The sequence below is a fragment of the Centruroides vittatus genome, unplaced genomic scaffold, assembly GCF_030686945.1.
Source record: "Centruroides vittatus isolate TY-2023 unplaced genomic scaffold, ASM3068694v2 contig_926, whole genome shotgun sequence".
Classification (NCBI taxonomy): domain Eukaryota; kingdom Metazoa; phylum Arthropoda; class Arachnida; order Scorpiones; family Buthidae; genus Centruroides; species Centruroides vittatus.
This window is the reverse complement of record NW_027122612.1, coordinates 3,717,678-3,736,063: the sequence shown is the minus strand read 5'-3', so window position 1 is coordinate 3,736,063 and position 18,386 is coordinate 3,717,678. Positions and strand designations below refer to the sequence as shown.

The following is an 18,386-nucleotide window of genomic DNA, read 5'->3' as shown; positions in this document are numbered from 1 at the left end:
TTGAAAAATTGAAAGAAAAATAAGCAAGAACTAAGTACAAATTCATTTAGGGGGGAAAAAATCCATTTTACAAAATCTCTCAGGACTTTTAATCCATTTAAGTGAATGAAACCATATAAATCTCGACCACAAATAATATAAACTAAAAGTAAATCTTAAAAAAGTAAGATTAAATAAAAGAAAATGAATTTATTATTATTTTTTTTTATTCAAATAAAAAGTCGGAATTATAATAATAATAATAAAAGCCAGTCACGAAATATCTGCGTGTTACAAATATAAATTAGTAATTATCTGCTACAAAATAACGGATATTAATAAATTTATGCATCCAATATTATATGAAAGCTTGCTTCTCTTCGTAACACTGCAGCTAGAAACTATGTTCTACGTATCTAAAGCGTGGTTTATGGCGTAGAAGAGTAGAAACAGCTAATTTTTCTTCCCTCTCCTTTAAAAAAATAAATAAATAAATAATAATAATAATAATATAATAAAAATAAAATGTTAGAACGAAACGTCAGGCTAATCTACATACCACGTAGGATACGGAGCTTAGTTTTGTTACTAGTGACAGAATCGACAAACCGGTCGATGAGGAAACTGCACGCATGCTTCAGTAACAGCATACGTTTCGCCTCGATATCTCTCCGGATTTTCCACTTATTTGTGTGGATTTCGAGCCCGTTTGTGTGTCTATCCGCACGAAACAGAAATAACACAAAGTATCCGTTGGTAAGATGCAAGAACCTACAATAATAGCAAAGAAATATAAAATTTTTTAAGGGAGAAAAAATATACACACGTATCGACACTCCTAGGATATTGCTAATATTATCGAAATATACGAGAATTTAAAGGTATAAACGATAATTTCGGCATGTAAATTATTAACGAACGGAGTTATAATTACTAAACGGAGAAGTTTTCGGTAGATTTAGAGACATTAAGACGGAGTAATTTGTGAAAATGCGCCGAGAAATCCGCAGGACAGCCATTTTGTCGACGTTAGCGCCCCAAACGGAAGGTGGCGACGTGAATATCTCGGATCCATAACCGATCTGGATGTTTCGAATAATGCTTAATGATTGTTAAGCGGATATACAAACCCATTGCTACTAGAAATCGTCAGAGGTGTGTTGTATCTGTGCCCACGTCTCACGGATGTAACTCGTGTCGTTTCTTCAACCGTTTGACACGTAGAATCGAGGTTAGCTCTCGTTTTATTTGGCATAACCGACGGAGACTTAACTCGGTAAGTACTTTATAGCCAAATTTCCTCAATTTAACGTTTCGCTTAAGGAGAAATCGGCATCTTTTGATATATAACGCGTATTATATTTAATGTACGGGATAACAATATGGGATTATCGTCTCGTTATCTAATCGTAATGTAGTAAATAAGTAATGTAGACGTTATCTAATTTGATAATACTGGAAATTACGCTCTTAAAATTTTAAGTGTAATTTTAAATTTCTATAAAGGCAAGGATTTAAATCAATTATCGTTCGGTCGTTAGTTAACATGTATAATATCAATAAATACGTTGATTAAGTCGCGAGTTTTAAAGATTCTTCTATAAGTAAGGTAAATTCTGTCGAAATATTAATTTTATAATATTAAATATGATATATATATCCGGTTTTTAATACTGTAAAGCACTACTCTAGTCTGTTATAAGACTGGAAAAATTCTTACTACAACTCCAAAGTTATAGGATAGTAAGCATCATTCACTTATAGAAGAAGAAGATACTCTCTTTGAGAGTGTTTAAATTAATCTAACAATTATAATTTTTAAAGTATAACATGTAAAATGTATTAATTATAAACGGTATAGGCGTTATAATTGAAAGCCGAGAGGTAAATTATATATAATTTCCTTAATATAGGAGAGTTCAGGCGGATAATCCCGTTAACCAGATGGAATGCGGTGATTAACGTTTATTAATGAGGATATTTACTCGTTGTTTCGTTGGAAAATGAAGGAAAATATTATTGAAAAGGAAAATTTTTTCAATTTTCGATTAATTAATTAATAAATAATAATAATAACAAATAATCATTGATGATCAATATCGATTTATTTGAGTTTGTTAGAAAAGATATTGCAGTGCAGTAACGGAGCGAGTAAGTATCGACTAACAAATCGATTCTTTTCTTCGGCTCAGCTGTTTTCACTAACTAAAATATGTTAGGAGTTTGATAGGATTAACAGTTTAAAATTTATAAATGCATTTTATTTTCCTGCTTGAATGTGAATGAGGAGTTTATAGGTTAGTCGAACTCCGCAAGTTCACTACTACTCCTTCCTGTTTAATGATCGATCGTAATATGAAAAATTGTTTTGGCACGTGACAGGAGAAAATTAATAACTTTTAATGGATTATATTTAAGGATTAAAGGATAGAAAAGATACCAAAAGTAGAAAAGATTACTGGAAAATTGTGAATTGTCGCCTTGTGTAAAATATTTAGCAAGTAGTAAAGGAAGGCCTTTCATTTAATATTACAAGTCAACTATAAAAGTAACTTTACTTAATTTTATTTCAAAATAATAAAATATTTATTTAGGTTAATTAAAGTTATTAATTAATACGTAAATATTTGTTTTATATTCATAACATGTTGAACAAGAAGCTGGGTAATGCTGTCTTGCCCCTGGTAATGAACTTTCACTGTATAACAACAAGGCATTGCAGGAAATATATATATATATTTAGCGTTAATTCAATGAAAATTAAACGTTATTTAAAATATTTTAAAGTCAATTTAAACTATTTTAATTACTTAATACAAAGGATTTAGAAAAATAAGAAATTTCTATGATTTTATCAAATATTTTTTTGTAATTTTATTTAAAAGATGAAAGTTTTTCTATTGGTTAAATCCAGGTAAAATTAATCAAAAAAGATTTAATTTATCTACAGATAAACAAAATAATTAATAATAAAAATTTGTAAACAAAATAAAACCAAAATGTATTTTTTTTTCATGTAACTTATTTAATTTCTCCATCATTAAAGCTAATCATCTCAGAGAAAATTGACTCAATTTATTATTTATTTGAATGATACGCATTAAAATTTATTTAAAAAATAATAAATAAATAATTTTTTAACGTTAAAATTAAATATTTAGATAATTAAACTTGAGTTTTATTTAATTTTGACGGATATACCATAATTTATACATTTATAAAAATAAAATTATGATTTATGTGCTAAAATAATTTTATCTCATTTCACGAATAATTAAGAATTTCATTATATTTTTCTGCATAAATTCGGAAAATTCTTCCTCATTTCTCTGGAAAATATTTTTATTTAGTAATAAAATTGCTTACCTAAATATATATATATATATATATAAATTAAATTTAAACTGAAAGATTTACCTCCACGTATAGGAAAATTTAATTTCATAATTAAAATAATAACAATATATTAAAATAAATGTTTTAATTTTCAAGTTTTGTAATTAAGTTTTGCAGGTAAATATTTTAATTTTCTGTCCAATACATTATCGAAATTATATATATATATATATTTATTTTTAGTTAATTTTCCATGGCTGGGTAACTATTAATTATTAGAAATGGCCAACTTATAATTAAGATTATTTTGAAGAAGTTAATTATAAGTTTATCCTTTTTAAATAGTTAATACACTTTCGAGGAATTTAGCGTGGAAAAATATTTATTTATTCCTCTAAAGGAGAAAAAAGAATTAATTTTCTTAATTAAAATAATAAAAATATTCTCGCTGCTGCTGTATGAGACTGATATATGAAACTAAACAAATATTTAAAGGGTTTAATAACCAAAAAATCGTGTTATTCTCTATAATTTTCCTTAATATTTTTCCAGCATCCGAAATTATCTAATGCTCTTTTAATGCATGTAGAGTAATTAGAATTTTGCTGTCAAATGTAATTTTATATTAAAAATATTTAGATTAAATTAATATACACGCGATTTAATACCTTTTTTTGTGCAAATTTCGTACAAAATACTTAAATGATACGATTAAAAAATCAAATTTAAGAGCAGAGCTTTGCTGCAATAGTTTAAAGATATGCAGAGAAAGTTCATTGTCAGGGGCAATGTCAAACTTTATGGTTGATCGTTTGAATGCACTTTACGATTGTAAAATACCAGTCTTTTTTTCATATTAATAGTCGTATTTTCTGGTGGATCCGTGCTTAATAAAATACTATAAATAAGTGAAATATTAATCAAATTAAATTACACAAATATTTATCTTAGATATTAAATTAATCGTTCGATTATCATGAAGTAGTTAATACTTCGACTGCTTTAGCTGTAAATTCTGCTAAACAACTATCGTTAAAGTAAATTTTAAAGGTCAAACTATTAAAATTACGTACTTTTATCATAGCAGCATCGCTCTTCGGCATATTTAATATAACAATATTGATATATTGACAACCTACCAGTTGATATAAATACACACCAATGCAAACATTGTTCGCCTTTGACCTTTAGGAACAAATAAAATATCAACAGACAATTGTTTAACCCAGATATTCGGTTTCTGAGTTACACTTTGAAGTAGAATTTAATGAACACGAGGGCTTGAATCTTCTACTCTTCAAGGAGTTTCAGGTTAGTTTATTATTAGCTTAGGTCATATTTTTCTCTCATTAAAGGTTTCATCATCTCTCCACTTAAAATGTAAATTTTAATATTTATGATGACTTAATTATATTTATATGGTTAACAATTCGTATACATAAGTTTACTCCTATTTATTTTCCATTAGATATAAAATAAATTTTCTTAAACTTTCTCCTGGCATTTTCGAACAAAGAAATGCTTTAATTTGCGCTTAAAATGGCGAATAAATCTTATAAATATGCAATGCTTTTTAGAAAGAGTTGTTTAATGCTATCAATACGACTGTCTGGATGTCTGTCCTGTCTCTTAATTACTAGAAATGTTATATTATCCATGCTATTTTTTTGCAATATTTTATATAAAATAGTTTAAAAATTGTTGAATTTTGAATGTAAAGATCGCTTTTATCTCGAATTTTTGTCAAAATTCTAACTTTTTCCAGCATTTTTAAGTAGAATTTTTTAATTATAAAGATCAAAGCAAAAAACAACGTTCTGAGCAGAAAAATGTTAAAAATTTCATGAATTTTAAATAAAGTTTTTAAATGGTGCCAAAAAATTTAACGGGCTGAAAATTCATCTCCTTAAAAAGAAATTTTTAAAGTGATTTTGTTCATGTTTATATTAATTTTTTAACAAAATTTTTAAAGTAGAATTAATTGAATATTTTCATCTCAAAACTTTCTTTTAAACATTTATTTTAGAAACTTATATTTAAAAAAAAATCTAAAAACATACTTTTTGTTATTAAAGTCGTCTTCTTCTTCGTCTTCTAAATATAAAATTTATTAAAAAATAATAATAAATGAATTATAAATAAATATTTTTAGTAGATGAACTCGACTTAAGTGTTTATTTTAGTACAATAAACCTAGTAAATACATGTTTAATTGATCAGAATTGGATTGAATTGAAATAAAATATTAATTATTCTTTAAAAATTATCGAATTTTTAATCTTATTCAAGCGCAATAAACGTATACGGTGACCAAAAACATAAATATTTAAGCGCAATAAACTCACACTCAATGAATCAGAGTTTGAACCATAATCAAGCACAGCGAACATACACAGAGTGGCCTAAAAACAGCGTTTTAATCATGTTCAAGTACTGTAAATACGCACACAGAGCGACCTAAAAGTCAATTAATAGCGTTTTAATCATATTTAAGCGCAGTGAACACACACAGAGTGGCCTAAAAATTGATTTTTAAAGCTCTATAATTTGTGTCTTGAGCAATTTTTATAAAGTTTCCCGAATGATATAGTATACAAATTTATTCCTTACAGAGATTAACTGATTTTTGAATCACCTTGCGTAGGTCTTACATATATTAGTTATTTTTCTTTCGACTGTAGAAATTTGTAACTAAAGAAAAGAAAAAGAAAATTGTAGATATTTGGGCAATCAATAAAATTTAATTACGTACTGAATACTTTTACACAAATTTCATTAACTTATAATTTTCATTAAGTTTGATGAAATTAAGAAAATTTATTCTGTTATTTTTACATAAATTTTAATTAAGATACATTTTTTTAAAGAAAATTAAGTTTAAAGTAATTTTATTTCGTCATCTGAGGGTAAATAACGCTATTCTCTCGTATTTTGATCACAAAATTGCATGATTTTTAAGTTAATTTATGAGATTTTATGCATAAAAAATCACTAAATGTTATCTTTATCCTCTTCTATAACTTAATTTAGATTTAGTTGCTAAATTACATTTAAAAATTTTACATTTTAACCGAGGAAAATTGTAATTATGTTAAGTTTCCAGCACTTTTATCCGGCATTAATGCAACCAATTGCTTACTTTAAACTTATTGGCGACAGTTCTTTATGGTGCATCAATTATGAATGAAAGCTTTCATCCCTTAAAGAACCGAAAACGATCAGACGAGAACAGATTTTTATAAGTGAATAATCGTGTATCATTTATAAATAAATTTCTTTTTATCATCCAACTTTCAGTTGAAGTTATGACAAATATTACATTTATTTAACTGTACATCGTCCTTTTAGATGTTTTCTTTCATTAAAAATTAAGAAAATCGTCTAAATATCTTTTTAGTTTAGGAAAAAGCTGGCAACTTTGTTGCATTCTTTATTTGTTTTCATTCCTAATAATTGCTACCATTGCCTTTAAGTCTTCAGATTGGTTTGGGAGATATTAAGATGGGCCATATCTTCCGAACCAATACTCCGATTTTCCTGAAAATTTCTAGAAAATTTTCGTTCTTATACGTAAACATCTGTACAAAATTTCAGAAATTTTTGACAAGAAACACGGGAGTTATTAAGCTTCAAATTAGGTGACCCCCCACACAGACAGATAAAGCCCCCCAACTTTTTCGCACTTCTGGACGTTTCAAGGTCAATCGAGTCCAAAAATTATAAATTTTGGGGGTCATATCTTTGCTGGTAGCCTTACTTTTCCTCTGTTATGCATCCAAGACAATAAAATTGATAGTTTAAGTAGAAATTTTTATCGTTCCCTCATGTTTTCTAACATATTTTCGTCATTAACTTTACTATTTGTTTACTTTATATTAATTTGACAGAGGACAGAATGCAGGAGTGAATAATTGCATTATTAATTGTATATAAGATAATTAAAAATGCAATTAAAATCCTCCATTTATACTCACTTCTTATAATCAGACTTTACATTTAAATAGAGAATTTTCTCTTGTACGCAAAGTATTTTTAAATTAGTTTAATTTAAAATAGAATATCTTATGTAAATGATATTCCTACATCGTTATCGTCCGATAATATTTGAAAAATTATATTCATAAAGTAAATCAACCTTGAGTACACTCAGTGTACTGAATATAGTGATAGAGTAGTGGATCATTACGTGTACATATCGATTTACATTCGTTTTGTTTTAGCTAGAAATAGTCTCTAGATTTTTTTATGTAAGGATTAAAATATAAATCATTATTTTCTGCATCACTAAAAGTAAGTTTTGCTCGCTTCTCCATTATCTCAACCCTATAAAACTTCGTCAATAAGGATCCTAAATATAATTTATCATTGGAAAATAAATAAATTCAACTTATAATACTGAAATTTCAAGAAAAATTAGGAATATTTTTATATATAAACTCGATTTTACTAATGTTTTTTTGGAAATTTTAAGGTATCAAAACTACTTAAGAAGACAAATTAAGTATTATTTATAACAAATCTGAAAGCAGGCAGCAATTAGAATAATAGTATACGCAGTAATTAATTATTAATGCCAAATGTATTAATAATTTAGTACAATAATCATGCGCCACGTTTAAAAATACATTTAAAAAAACGAAAAGTGCCTTAAACACAATTTACATAACATTTTACATGTTTTTCAAATGTTAAGTACTTAAAATTTTTATATTTACAAGTAAACTTTTCGTATATATTCAAGTAGATTTATTATCACTCCATTTTTCCTTGATTTATGTACCGAAAAGTACTAAAATATTCGTACTAAACCAATGTTTTAATATGTTTTGATGCTAACGTAATACAAGTATTAAAACACCAGAAATGCACTTATAAATCAGTGTTTTTAAATCTAAACATTTTGTACCAAGGTCTAAAAGCAACCCTGATTCAAACCAAGTCCTTGGTACTTAATTATGGTACATTTCTGTACCAGAATTAAGTATAGAAAGCTTTTAAATTCATTTCTTGTAGTGTAGGGTTGCTGATGATGAAAAGTTTACCTCCAACAGTCACTGTTCTCTGCCAATCCTTTATGTTTTCTTCCCATTCAAATCTTCATCTTCCTCTTCACTCTCCTTCCAATTTGTCTGCAAGTACAATCTTTATTAAATTTTCCTGTGATGTGCCCCTCACGAGATGTTTTCCTAGAATTCTTTAAACTTTTCCAGGACTAATTCAGCTATTTTATTTTACTTTAAAAGTATACTTAAGTACCGAATAAATACATGTTTATGATACTTAAGTATCAGAAATGTATTGAAATATTTGCATTAAAACCTTTATATCAATAGCTTAGAACAGATATTTCAATGCTTAAATTGCAAGAATTTTAACAGATAATCCATATTCTTACTCGTCACTTGTGAATATATTTTATAAATAGTTATATTCGTATCTTAAAAGTAAAATATAATGTAAATAAATTCTATCTAATTCAGTTTTTATCAAGGTATTCGGGAAAATAAATTAGATTTTTTTGCTTATTTTTTACGTTAGGTACTCTCATCATAACCCACGAGCATAAAGATAAGGTGTTAGTCAGCGTGTAATCAGAAGAAAAGGGAATTTTGTTGGTGAATCAGCAGCAGTTTGATAATATAAAGATGTGAATCAGCTTAAATTTCCTAGAGGTGAGCAATTGAAACAATGATTTCTAATATATTTTATTATATACATATTAATAATTGTTAAGAAAATGAAAAAAAATATTATTGTGACGTGAAAATTTCGGGCTGCAATTTTTAATTTAATTTAAAATATATGCTCTCGATTTTAGTAGTGTCTTGCCCCTGTAAATCATACTTTTCCTGACAACAGCAATTAGTTATTAATTTATCGATAAAATTATAGATTTTAACGCATAAATAATAGAAAATATTCCGGAATATTTATTTTAAAGCGATTTTAAAATATAAATAATTATATTTTTTAACTACGACTGTTTTATTATTTAGCATTTTTGATATCTTTGATCATTATCGACAAACTTACAAATGTTAAATATGAACATCGTTATCAGATAACGAGTTTTTTTTTCGAGAATAAAAGGGATCAAATTCCTATTTTTCTTCTTCCTACGCATCACTTCTTAGTATAGAGGTGGAGAGATTTTTTTAAATCCGAAGGTCACGTCTCATTTCAGAGAGATCGAGTTGTATGGCATGATGCTTATAAGTGTATACATTCAGCATACACGCACGAAGCGCCTTATAATATAATAAGATATATTTTTAAAGCTACATTTTAGTTAATTTAAGTGAAAACTGACAGCCGAAAGCTTATTTTTATACTTTATCAGGTGGCATTTGAAGCTACGAAAAGACATATTTTTTACTTCTTAGTACCTTCAAGTAATAATTGATGGTAAATATACACAATAATATATCTATCAATTGTTTATTTTTATATCTACGATGTCGTCGTAACGTGTATATGACGAAATGCTTAAATTAAACGTGGAAAAGTAGCGCTAAAACCTCAATTCTTTAGCAATTTCTTTTAATCTAAAATATGCAAAGCTTCTAGAAGCTAAGAAACTTTAGTATAAGCTTCTTCAAATCGTTCTAGTATAATTTCCCTTAAAGATTTGGGCCTGAAATCACAGAAGAGAGACCTCTTCTATAGTTTCGGGCGCAAATCTTAAAGGATGTTTCTTCCTCAGAAGAGATTTTGCTTCTGTCAAAGAAACCTTCTTTAAGATTTGGTGCCTGAAACTCAAAAAGAGGTTTCTAAACTCTAGAAAAAGAGGTTTCTTCTACAGAAGAGAAACCTCTTCTACAGAGAGAGTCTGAAACGTTTAATATCATATACTCTGATTATTTTGTAATATATTCTAATAAATTACTCTTTCACAAAAAGAGAGCTTAACCAACAGAAAATAGTTGGAAAAAATGACAGAAAAACTACTATAAAATAAAATTTTTCAATTGAAAAACTGAATATTCGATTCGTATCATTGTAATGAAAAACAAATGGGAATGACAAGAGATAAGTGCTCTTGAGCCTCTTCTTTTCATCTGCCTTTGGAACTGATACAGACAAAGAATTTAAAACTTATAATCAATAAAAAAAACTTTAAAACTTAAAATTAATTTTATAATAAACATTTTAAGATTGTTTACTAATTTATAAACACGAAATTCTAAATGAATTTATTATTGATTTACACAAATTAAACGAATAAATTAGTTTCGAACTGTGAATTAATTAATAAATTCTATACCCAAATCTGATTTTTATCAAACAAGACGAAGTGAAGTTTGTTTGTATTCATATGATTCATTCTGAATGCTTAATTAGTAATTTAGTATGACCACGAATTGTCATTAACACTCTCTATTGCTTAGGGCTGCAGTGAGAAGCCAGAAATGATGTATTATCATTCAAATATAACACTTGTCGACTTATTTATGTATAAATTAAATCCTCTTCTTCTTATTAGAATGTGTTGCCCATTTATATTACTCGTATAACCGCAGATATGTTGAAACGTGCTCCACACGTATCAACAAATCTGGAGTAATTGCATTCCCCTATGTATGACGACTTTAGGGATACCTTGTTGTATTTATTGATGCTCACCACGTAAAATAAAACCAATATTATTACAGAAGGGTTTCAAAACAGTAAAAATTAGCGTATTTATACTCCGTTTGTCCATTTTTTAAATGTGCAAACAGGGTATCAATGTGCTGTTTTTCACCCTGAGAAATGTAAGGTGCGGTAGTGATTATAAGTGTAACATTATCCAGGTTAATTTTTTATATTGCTACAAAAGAAAATATGTTTTTAATTAAATGTGCTTCTCTGTCAATACACGAATTAATTAATTTTGTAATTTAATTACTACTTTATATGACGTAAATATATTCAGGTAGTCCTTGACTGTTTAATCATCATCATCATCATCATCTAATTAAATTGTTTTCTTTAAGATGCTCTTGAGCAAAATAATTTTAATATTTCGATTTTGTTAAAATTAAAAAATTTAAAACAAATTAATTAAATATTAAAATAATAGCAAAAAAATTCCCATATTTATGGCACAAGTTTTTAAAAATAATAAATTAATTAACGTACAGTAATTTAATTAATATTGTTTTTTTTTCTTTTAAGTTAAAAGGTAATTCGCAACATCTTAATACCAATAAATATTTAAACTATTTTCGAATAATTTATAAACACTCCTTTTTCTTTATGGAGAACTTCATGCAATAATAAGTCTTCTGTATTTATGAGGTTTTCAGCAAAAGATAAATATTTATAGCTTCAAAGTCTCGATGATTTTGAAACCTCTTACAAGAAAATATACAGCAACAGCAATGTTTTATTATAGAAAATTTCATTATTTCAAGTTGGCAACATTGTTGCAGGCTCTCCCACCGTTCTTTGTTTTCATCCTTAATGATTGCTACCATTTCGGAGATATTAAAAGGGTGGGGCTGTATCTCACGAACTAATCGTCCGATTTTCTTGAAAATTTCTACAGATATTTCTATCTAACAAACAAACGTCTTTGCAAAATTTCAGAAATTTTCGAAAAGAGGAACACGAGTTATTAAGCTTTAAAGTGGCGAAAATTGTGCCCCCAAGTAGACACTATACACACAGAAAAACTTTTTATTTAACGTTTCAAGGTCTCCTGACTCCAAAAATTATGGCGGGACATATTTTGATAGGTCATACTTTCTCTCTGTTACAAGATAATATAATAGTTTTCACATAAAGGAAGAGAAAAGAGTCTGGCACTCCTTAGTTAACAATAACACTTTTTGGCACTCTTTTAATTTTTATTATTGTGAATTCTAGCTTGGCATCTTATTTTTAAAAGCTGTCTTTTCGATATTTTTCCTTTATACAGTTTGAATGGATGCCAAATACCCTCGAGCAATTCTCTTCCGGATCTATATGACTTATATTTATTATTTTTTTTTTTTTTATTAAAGTAAAATTTCGTCTGGAATTAACAGGATGCGACGTTTAATGTCCGTCTGAGGAATTGGTTTTCTAAATTTCTATTATTATCGCGGAAAATTATGACGTCTTTCAATGTTAATTATAAGCTAGAGGAGTGAGAAACGTATTTAAAATAAACAGATGTAAATTTAGGAATTTATTACGTCTTCGTCAATTCGCAATTCCCTAGATTTTTGAGGTGATTTTGGATGCGTACATTTATTAAGAGTCGAAGGGAATTAGGGAAAATTGGTGGGAAATAGAAGGAGATTTATTAACATTATCGAGTTCTTTCTACTTTAAATACCGTAACCATCAGTTGCAAATCGAATTATCTGGAGAAAATTACTTGTATAATTAAACAGCTCTCCGACTGTATCGGTCCGTAGGCGGTGCTCTTCTGATACTTGACGTCAAGAGCCGGAAGTTAACCTCGTAATGGTGTCGTCCGGCGGGTTCAATTATCGATATGGACCCGATCCATCCCGCAGCTATTTATCCAATGGCTTCTATCGATACATCTAGCGATTACCCTTATAAATACTGAATACGCTCGACACACCAGAGATTCGATGGCACATTCTACAGGAGATTTACATCCGGATACTTTGGTTTTTATAGTTTAAGTCGTATCGATTGTTTTACGGATTTATAAAAGCTTTCCTTCTCGTCTTTACAGTTTTTCTTATCAGTTTACGTTGTCACAAGCTTCTATTCTTTGCTTTTCTTTGTTTGATTTCGTCTCCAAACTTTTTCACTTTCTACAAGGACATGGAGGAGAGTTTAGTATATTTGGTTATAGTATTGGAATTGCCGGAAAGTCCGTGTTACGCAGGTTGAATTTCGATGAACGTAATGCAAAAATGTACTTGGTTAACCGATATTCTAGATTTGGAAACGTTACTTTAGTCTTTTAGAGATTATGTTATTACGGAATAGTTTCGTGTGGGCGGATAATCTCTACAGGAAAGAAGAGCCCAACTCTTAATCCCATTTCAGAATTAGAGGAAAAAAGTAAACAGAATTACCGTTTCTTTGGTTATTTTAGTCTACTGTCTTTCACTGTTTATGCTGTCGCCTTGCTTGAAATATTAATTAAAGTTTCGGATGCAATTTTTATTTCTGAAAGGAGATTTTTGGAAATTTCTAATTTAAAATGAGTTCTTCCCTTTCTGTCATTTACTTTGTTCGTCGATTTTCATTTTTTGGTGTATTTTATTGATGTTTGTTCGTTGGCGAGTGGCGGTTTTAATCTGTTTTGTAAAAGACAAATCCCTAGCGATTAAAACAATTTCGTATATATAGAGTTGGGCCTAAAACTTAATTAAATTCTCTTTTCCATTTTATATTTTCTTTAAATTTCTTCTTGTTTTACGTATTTACTCCAGACGTTTAATGTCCACCGGGGTGTTTAGTTTTCTCCATTATTTTATTCAACGATTTATTTCTTTAAATTTATTTCGATTCTTTGAAAATTGTGAAAGGAAAACTTTATTTTTAACTTCGTGCAATTTAAATTTTCTGTATTTTTGTTTTTTTTACCATAATTTCTGTTATTTTCGACTTATGTCACTCATTGTCAACTGACGTGAAGATAATCCCTTTGCCTATTCTCCCGTCTAATTTACATACAAGCAATTTCATCTTTCAGATTATTGATGAAATAATTTGCATACTGGAATGTATAATTTCCGAATTTTCTTTATTAGTTATACTTTTATTTATTCTTTCTCTTGTTATGTAACTAAGTAAAGTCGAATCTATTGATATCGATCCTCTTAAGCTGTGGGAGTTTCTGTCGTTTATATAATAGAATTTTATTGAAAAATCAAAGAAAATTATAAAATTTATATCATTCGTTTATATTTGAAGATAATTTAATATATTTTGTACAGATTACACTATAAAAATCATTTAATTACGTGTTCATCTCTTCATTTTTTAAACAATTAAGGTCTAAGATTGGATTGAACGTAAAATATAAGTTACAAAAAACTATTTTACAGCAATTTTTTTAATAAATAAAAATTTAGAAGATAGAGGAATATTAATTAACAAATTAACAAATTTGTCAACTTTATTGCTGGACTTTTCCGGCATTCGTTATTTGTTTCCATCGCTAATAATTGCTACATTGCTACCTTTAAGTCTTCAGATCAGTTTGGGAAATATTAAGGAAACGGAGCCATATCTCCCGAACCAATAGCCCGATTTTCCTGAAAATTTCTACAAACATTTCCATCTAATACACAAACTTTCTTGCAAAATTTCAAATATTTTTGACAAAAGGCACAGGAGTTATCAAGCTTTAAAGTGGGTAAACAAAATCGTTCCCAACTTCACACCACTCCACTAACATTCTGTATTTATATACAGAAGAAACCACAACATTGTTTGCATTTCTCGACGTTTCAAGACTCCGAAAATGTAAAAGTTTTTGAGGTCATTTTTGGACCGATCGCCATACTTTCCCTCTGTTATATATAACAACCGGGAAAGTAAAAAAGACAGTTAGAAGAGAAAGAAAAGCAATAGAATGTGAAGACATAAATCCTGATCTTGTTATGTTAGTTGCAAGTTTAGCCGTCATTACAAGGGCTTAAATTAGTTTCCTGCTTGTCTAAAACATTTCAGCAACTTACACTTATATTCTTATCTCAATATAAAGGGAAGTCGATAGAAAAATATAATTAAAATATTTCAGAATTATAATTTAAACGCAGTTTTTCACTAGAATATAATAAAAGTAAAGGGAAACCGAACGGCAGTTTCATAGAAAAGAATTTTATATCATCGTAAAATTCGTGCGCAAAGCTAATCAATGCCACTGAAATACTTCAAGCAAACATTATCTATGAACATTAGCCATAAACAATGGTTTAATGTACAATATATAGTGGAAATATATGAGATTTACTGGAAAATAATAGAACATATATAAGAATTATAGTTGTATTTATTCCCTGTAAATTATATATATGGTGTGATATATTGCCTCAAAATTCATCAGGAGAATTAAATATTAATATTTAAAATACAGCAAAACCTGTTTAAAAAGGAATAAATATTTCGTAACGTGCGATTCCGAATAACCTCCAAACAACGGACATTTATACATTGTCGTCATTGTTCGTTGTTCACAGGTTTGAAATTCGAAATAATTTATAAATAATTCATCAATTAAGCGTTTAAAGTTCATGTCTACTGAACAATTTACCATTTGTCAATTTAAAAACTTGAATAACATTAAATTATTTGGTTGAATTAATTAAAAATGTAATAAATATTAATTAATTTTAAACGTTTTAATTATAAAACTAATATTTTATTAACTGATAATAATCAGTATTTAAATTTTAAAGCTCCTTGAGAAGTCTGAACTGAAATAATAATGATTCATGAAGGATTTTTTTTCTTTTAAATATTCATTGGAATTACTAGTGACATCTTATAGCTTTATGAGGACTAGGCAAATTTGAATTAGGGGGCCTCATGTACAATGTTGACTTCAGACACTTTTCTTGCGGAAAATAGTTTTTATAAAAGGTTGGTTTGAGGCCTCCTATTGGTGGTGGCTCCAGGTAATTGCTCTTTTTTCCCCATAAGGCAACGTTCTAATGGGAATTAATTTTAAAAGGCATTTATAAATTCTTCCAATAAAGAAAAATCGAGCTTTTAAACACATTTTTATGTACTCTATAAAAAATTTCTAAGGAGGAAACTCCTCTAAAACCTCTAAACAGCTGCCATTTTTTCTGAAACACACGAAAACTAACCTCCGAAAAAAACCATTTACATGGTCAAAGTGGCCGTTATTCAGAGGTTAGATCGTATTACATTCTATTATAGGAATTTAATAAGCCAACGTTTTAAAATTCGACAATAAAGTTTCAAAATGGCAAAAAATGCACTACAAAACATTATATATATATATATAAAGAAAACTGCCTACAAGATAAGGTATGTTAGTGCAAGATAAGGTCCGTTAGTACACTTCGTCACCCTACACTTGTAGGTTACTACAACTACACTTTTATATATATAAAGTAGTGCTTTGTATACACTTTCATATCTCGTAGGCTACTGCTGGAACAAAGTTTTATAATCTCTATAGGTAAAAAATATTTAAAAAATCTAACACTGTTCTCGATATTAACGAATGACAGACGGACAGACAGACAGAATGTACAAGTGTGAAATTCGAAAACTGCAGCCCAACAAAGGAAATTTTTCGAATAAAATCCACTAAAAGATACGAGTAAAAAAACCGTTCGATTCGATAAGAGGGAGGAGGAATTTTCTACAACTGTTTATCAGATTTAATTTACAATTTGATACTTTATTAATAAATTTAATAGTTTTTCCACTTTATATTAATATTGGAATGATTATTTGTGCTGAAAATAGGTAACAATTTCGTAAAAATCGACATTCTTCCTTTATTGAAAAATCAATAAGAGAAATATGAGTTTTCTTTTTTACTGTCAACTCCTTTTAAATACTTCTTTCAAAACAGAATTTCAACTCTTTTCTTCTTCTATTTTTTTGTTTTTCTTTCGGCGTAATATAAAATATTATTTTCTAATTTAATATTTATCATTTCTTCGTATATTTGTTTCAATTTTCAATGAAAAAACAAAAATGAATAAATATTCTAAATTAAATCACTTTAATAGAATTTTCTTTCTTTAAAAATAAATAAAAAAATCAAAAGAATTATTTGTGGAAATTTTAATTAAATTCGTGCCGTAATTCTGGACCATCCTGTACACTTTATTAATTTAATAAGTTTTTTTTGTGTTGTGTTTTGTACTCATTGGGCTGCAATTTTCAAATTGGAGACCTATACGTTTCGTCTGTCTGTGTGTCTGTTCTTAAATAAAATAAAATAAAATAAAACACGTTAATGAGGTTTATATCCTCTTTTTTTTATCAGTCTATATACGTAATCTAGACGTGAATTAAGGGTGATGAGGGACCTAAGGGCCTAAGGTGATACAATGATGATAATGTACTGTGTATAATCAATTAATTTAACAATATCGTAAATAAATTTAATATAAAAATTCAATCTCCTGTTCAATTCGATCAATAAATGAATGCAAATACATTAAGTAAAAGTATTAAACATATATATATATATAAATCTATTACTCTTCTGCCCCTATTACTGGACCTTTTCACTCGGTCCTCATACGAGTCCTCATAACTAATTCATTCCATTGTATTTTCTTGTGTATTTTCTGCTAGATTTGATTATTTAGAAAAATTCAACACGTTATTTTAATGTTATACAGGTTTAAAAAAGGTGAGAGGTCCTATATTTTACTATATTATATTATGTAAATTATATAGCATTTTTTTAAATAATTAAATCTAGCATAGAATACACAAGAAAATACAATGGAATGAATAAGTTACGAGGTCCGTGTGTGTGTGAGTGAGGTCCGTGCCAAAAGGTTCTATTGGGCTCCAGTAATAGGGTTTATCAATGATTAGTGTTTTGTTGTAGTATTTAATAAAAGAATTCTTCTTGTGTGAATTAAATAATTTATGCTGTATCAACTAAATAAAATATAATGAAAGTTTATTTCTACATTTCTCATTACTTTCGTTTAAATATTTCATATTTTTATAAATTTTTTTATACAAAAATCCAACAACGAGTTGTTTAACTTTCCAGGCAAGAGTTAAAATTTCGTGTGGCGCCATCTGTTATGCGATTGTGATTTTAAAAACTTTTTATGTTATTAATTATTATAAAATGACAGAAAGCTAAATTTAGACGGTAGAGATGAGTTTTATATATATATAAAAAAAAAGTTGTAAGTGATGATAACGAATTAAATTTTTATTAAGTCCGACCCCACTCGAGATACGTCACACCACTTTCTCTATCTCTCCACCCCCTCGACCTTTAACCACCAAAATTTAATAACACCAACCCCTCTAACACAAAAATCTCTCTGCAAAATTTCAGAAAGCTTTGACAAAAGGCCCAGGAGTTATTAAGCTTTAAATTGGGTGAACAAAATCATGTCCCCCGTATACACTAACATTCTGTATATATACAG

The 18,386-nt window shown here is 28.0% G+C and overlaps 2 protein-coding genes across 2 annotated transcripts in view; both read left to right on the top strand.

The window, feature by feature from the left end:
- The window catches only part of ZnT49B (Zinc transporter 49B), a 197,083-nt gene that overhangs the window by 50,625 nt on the left and 128,072 nt on the right, over positions 1-18,386 (top strand). The gene's annotated exons all lie outside the window — the stretch shown is intronic.
- Positions 1,022-18,386, top strand: part of fid (fire dancer) — a 95,327-nt gene continuing 77,962 nt past the window's right edge. The window contains exons 1-2 of the mRNA XM_067281685.1: positions 1,022-1,255; positions 8,854-8,987. The gene's annotated coding sequence lies outside the window, so the exon portion shown is untranslated. The remainder of the gene's footprint in view (positions 1,256-8,853; positions 8,988-18,386) is intronic.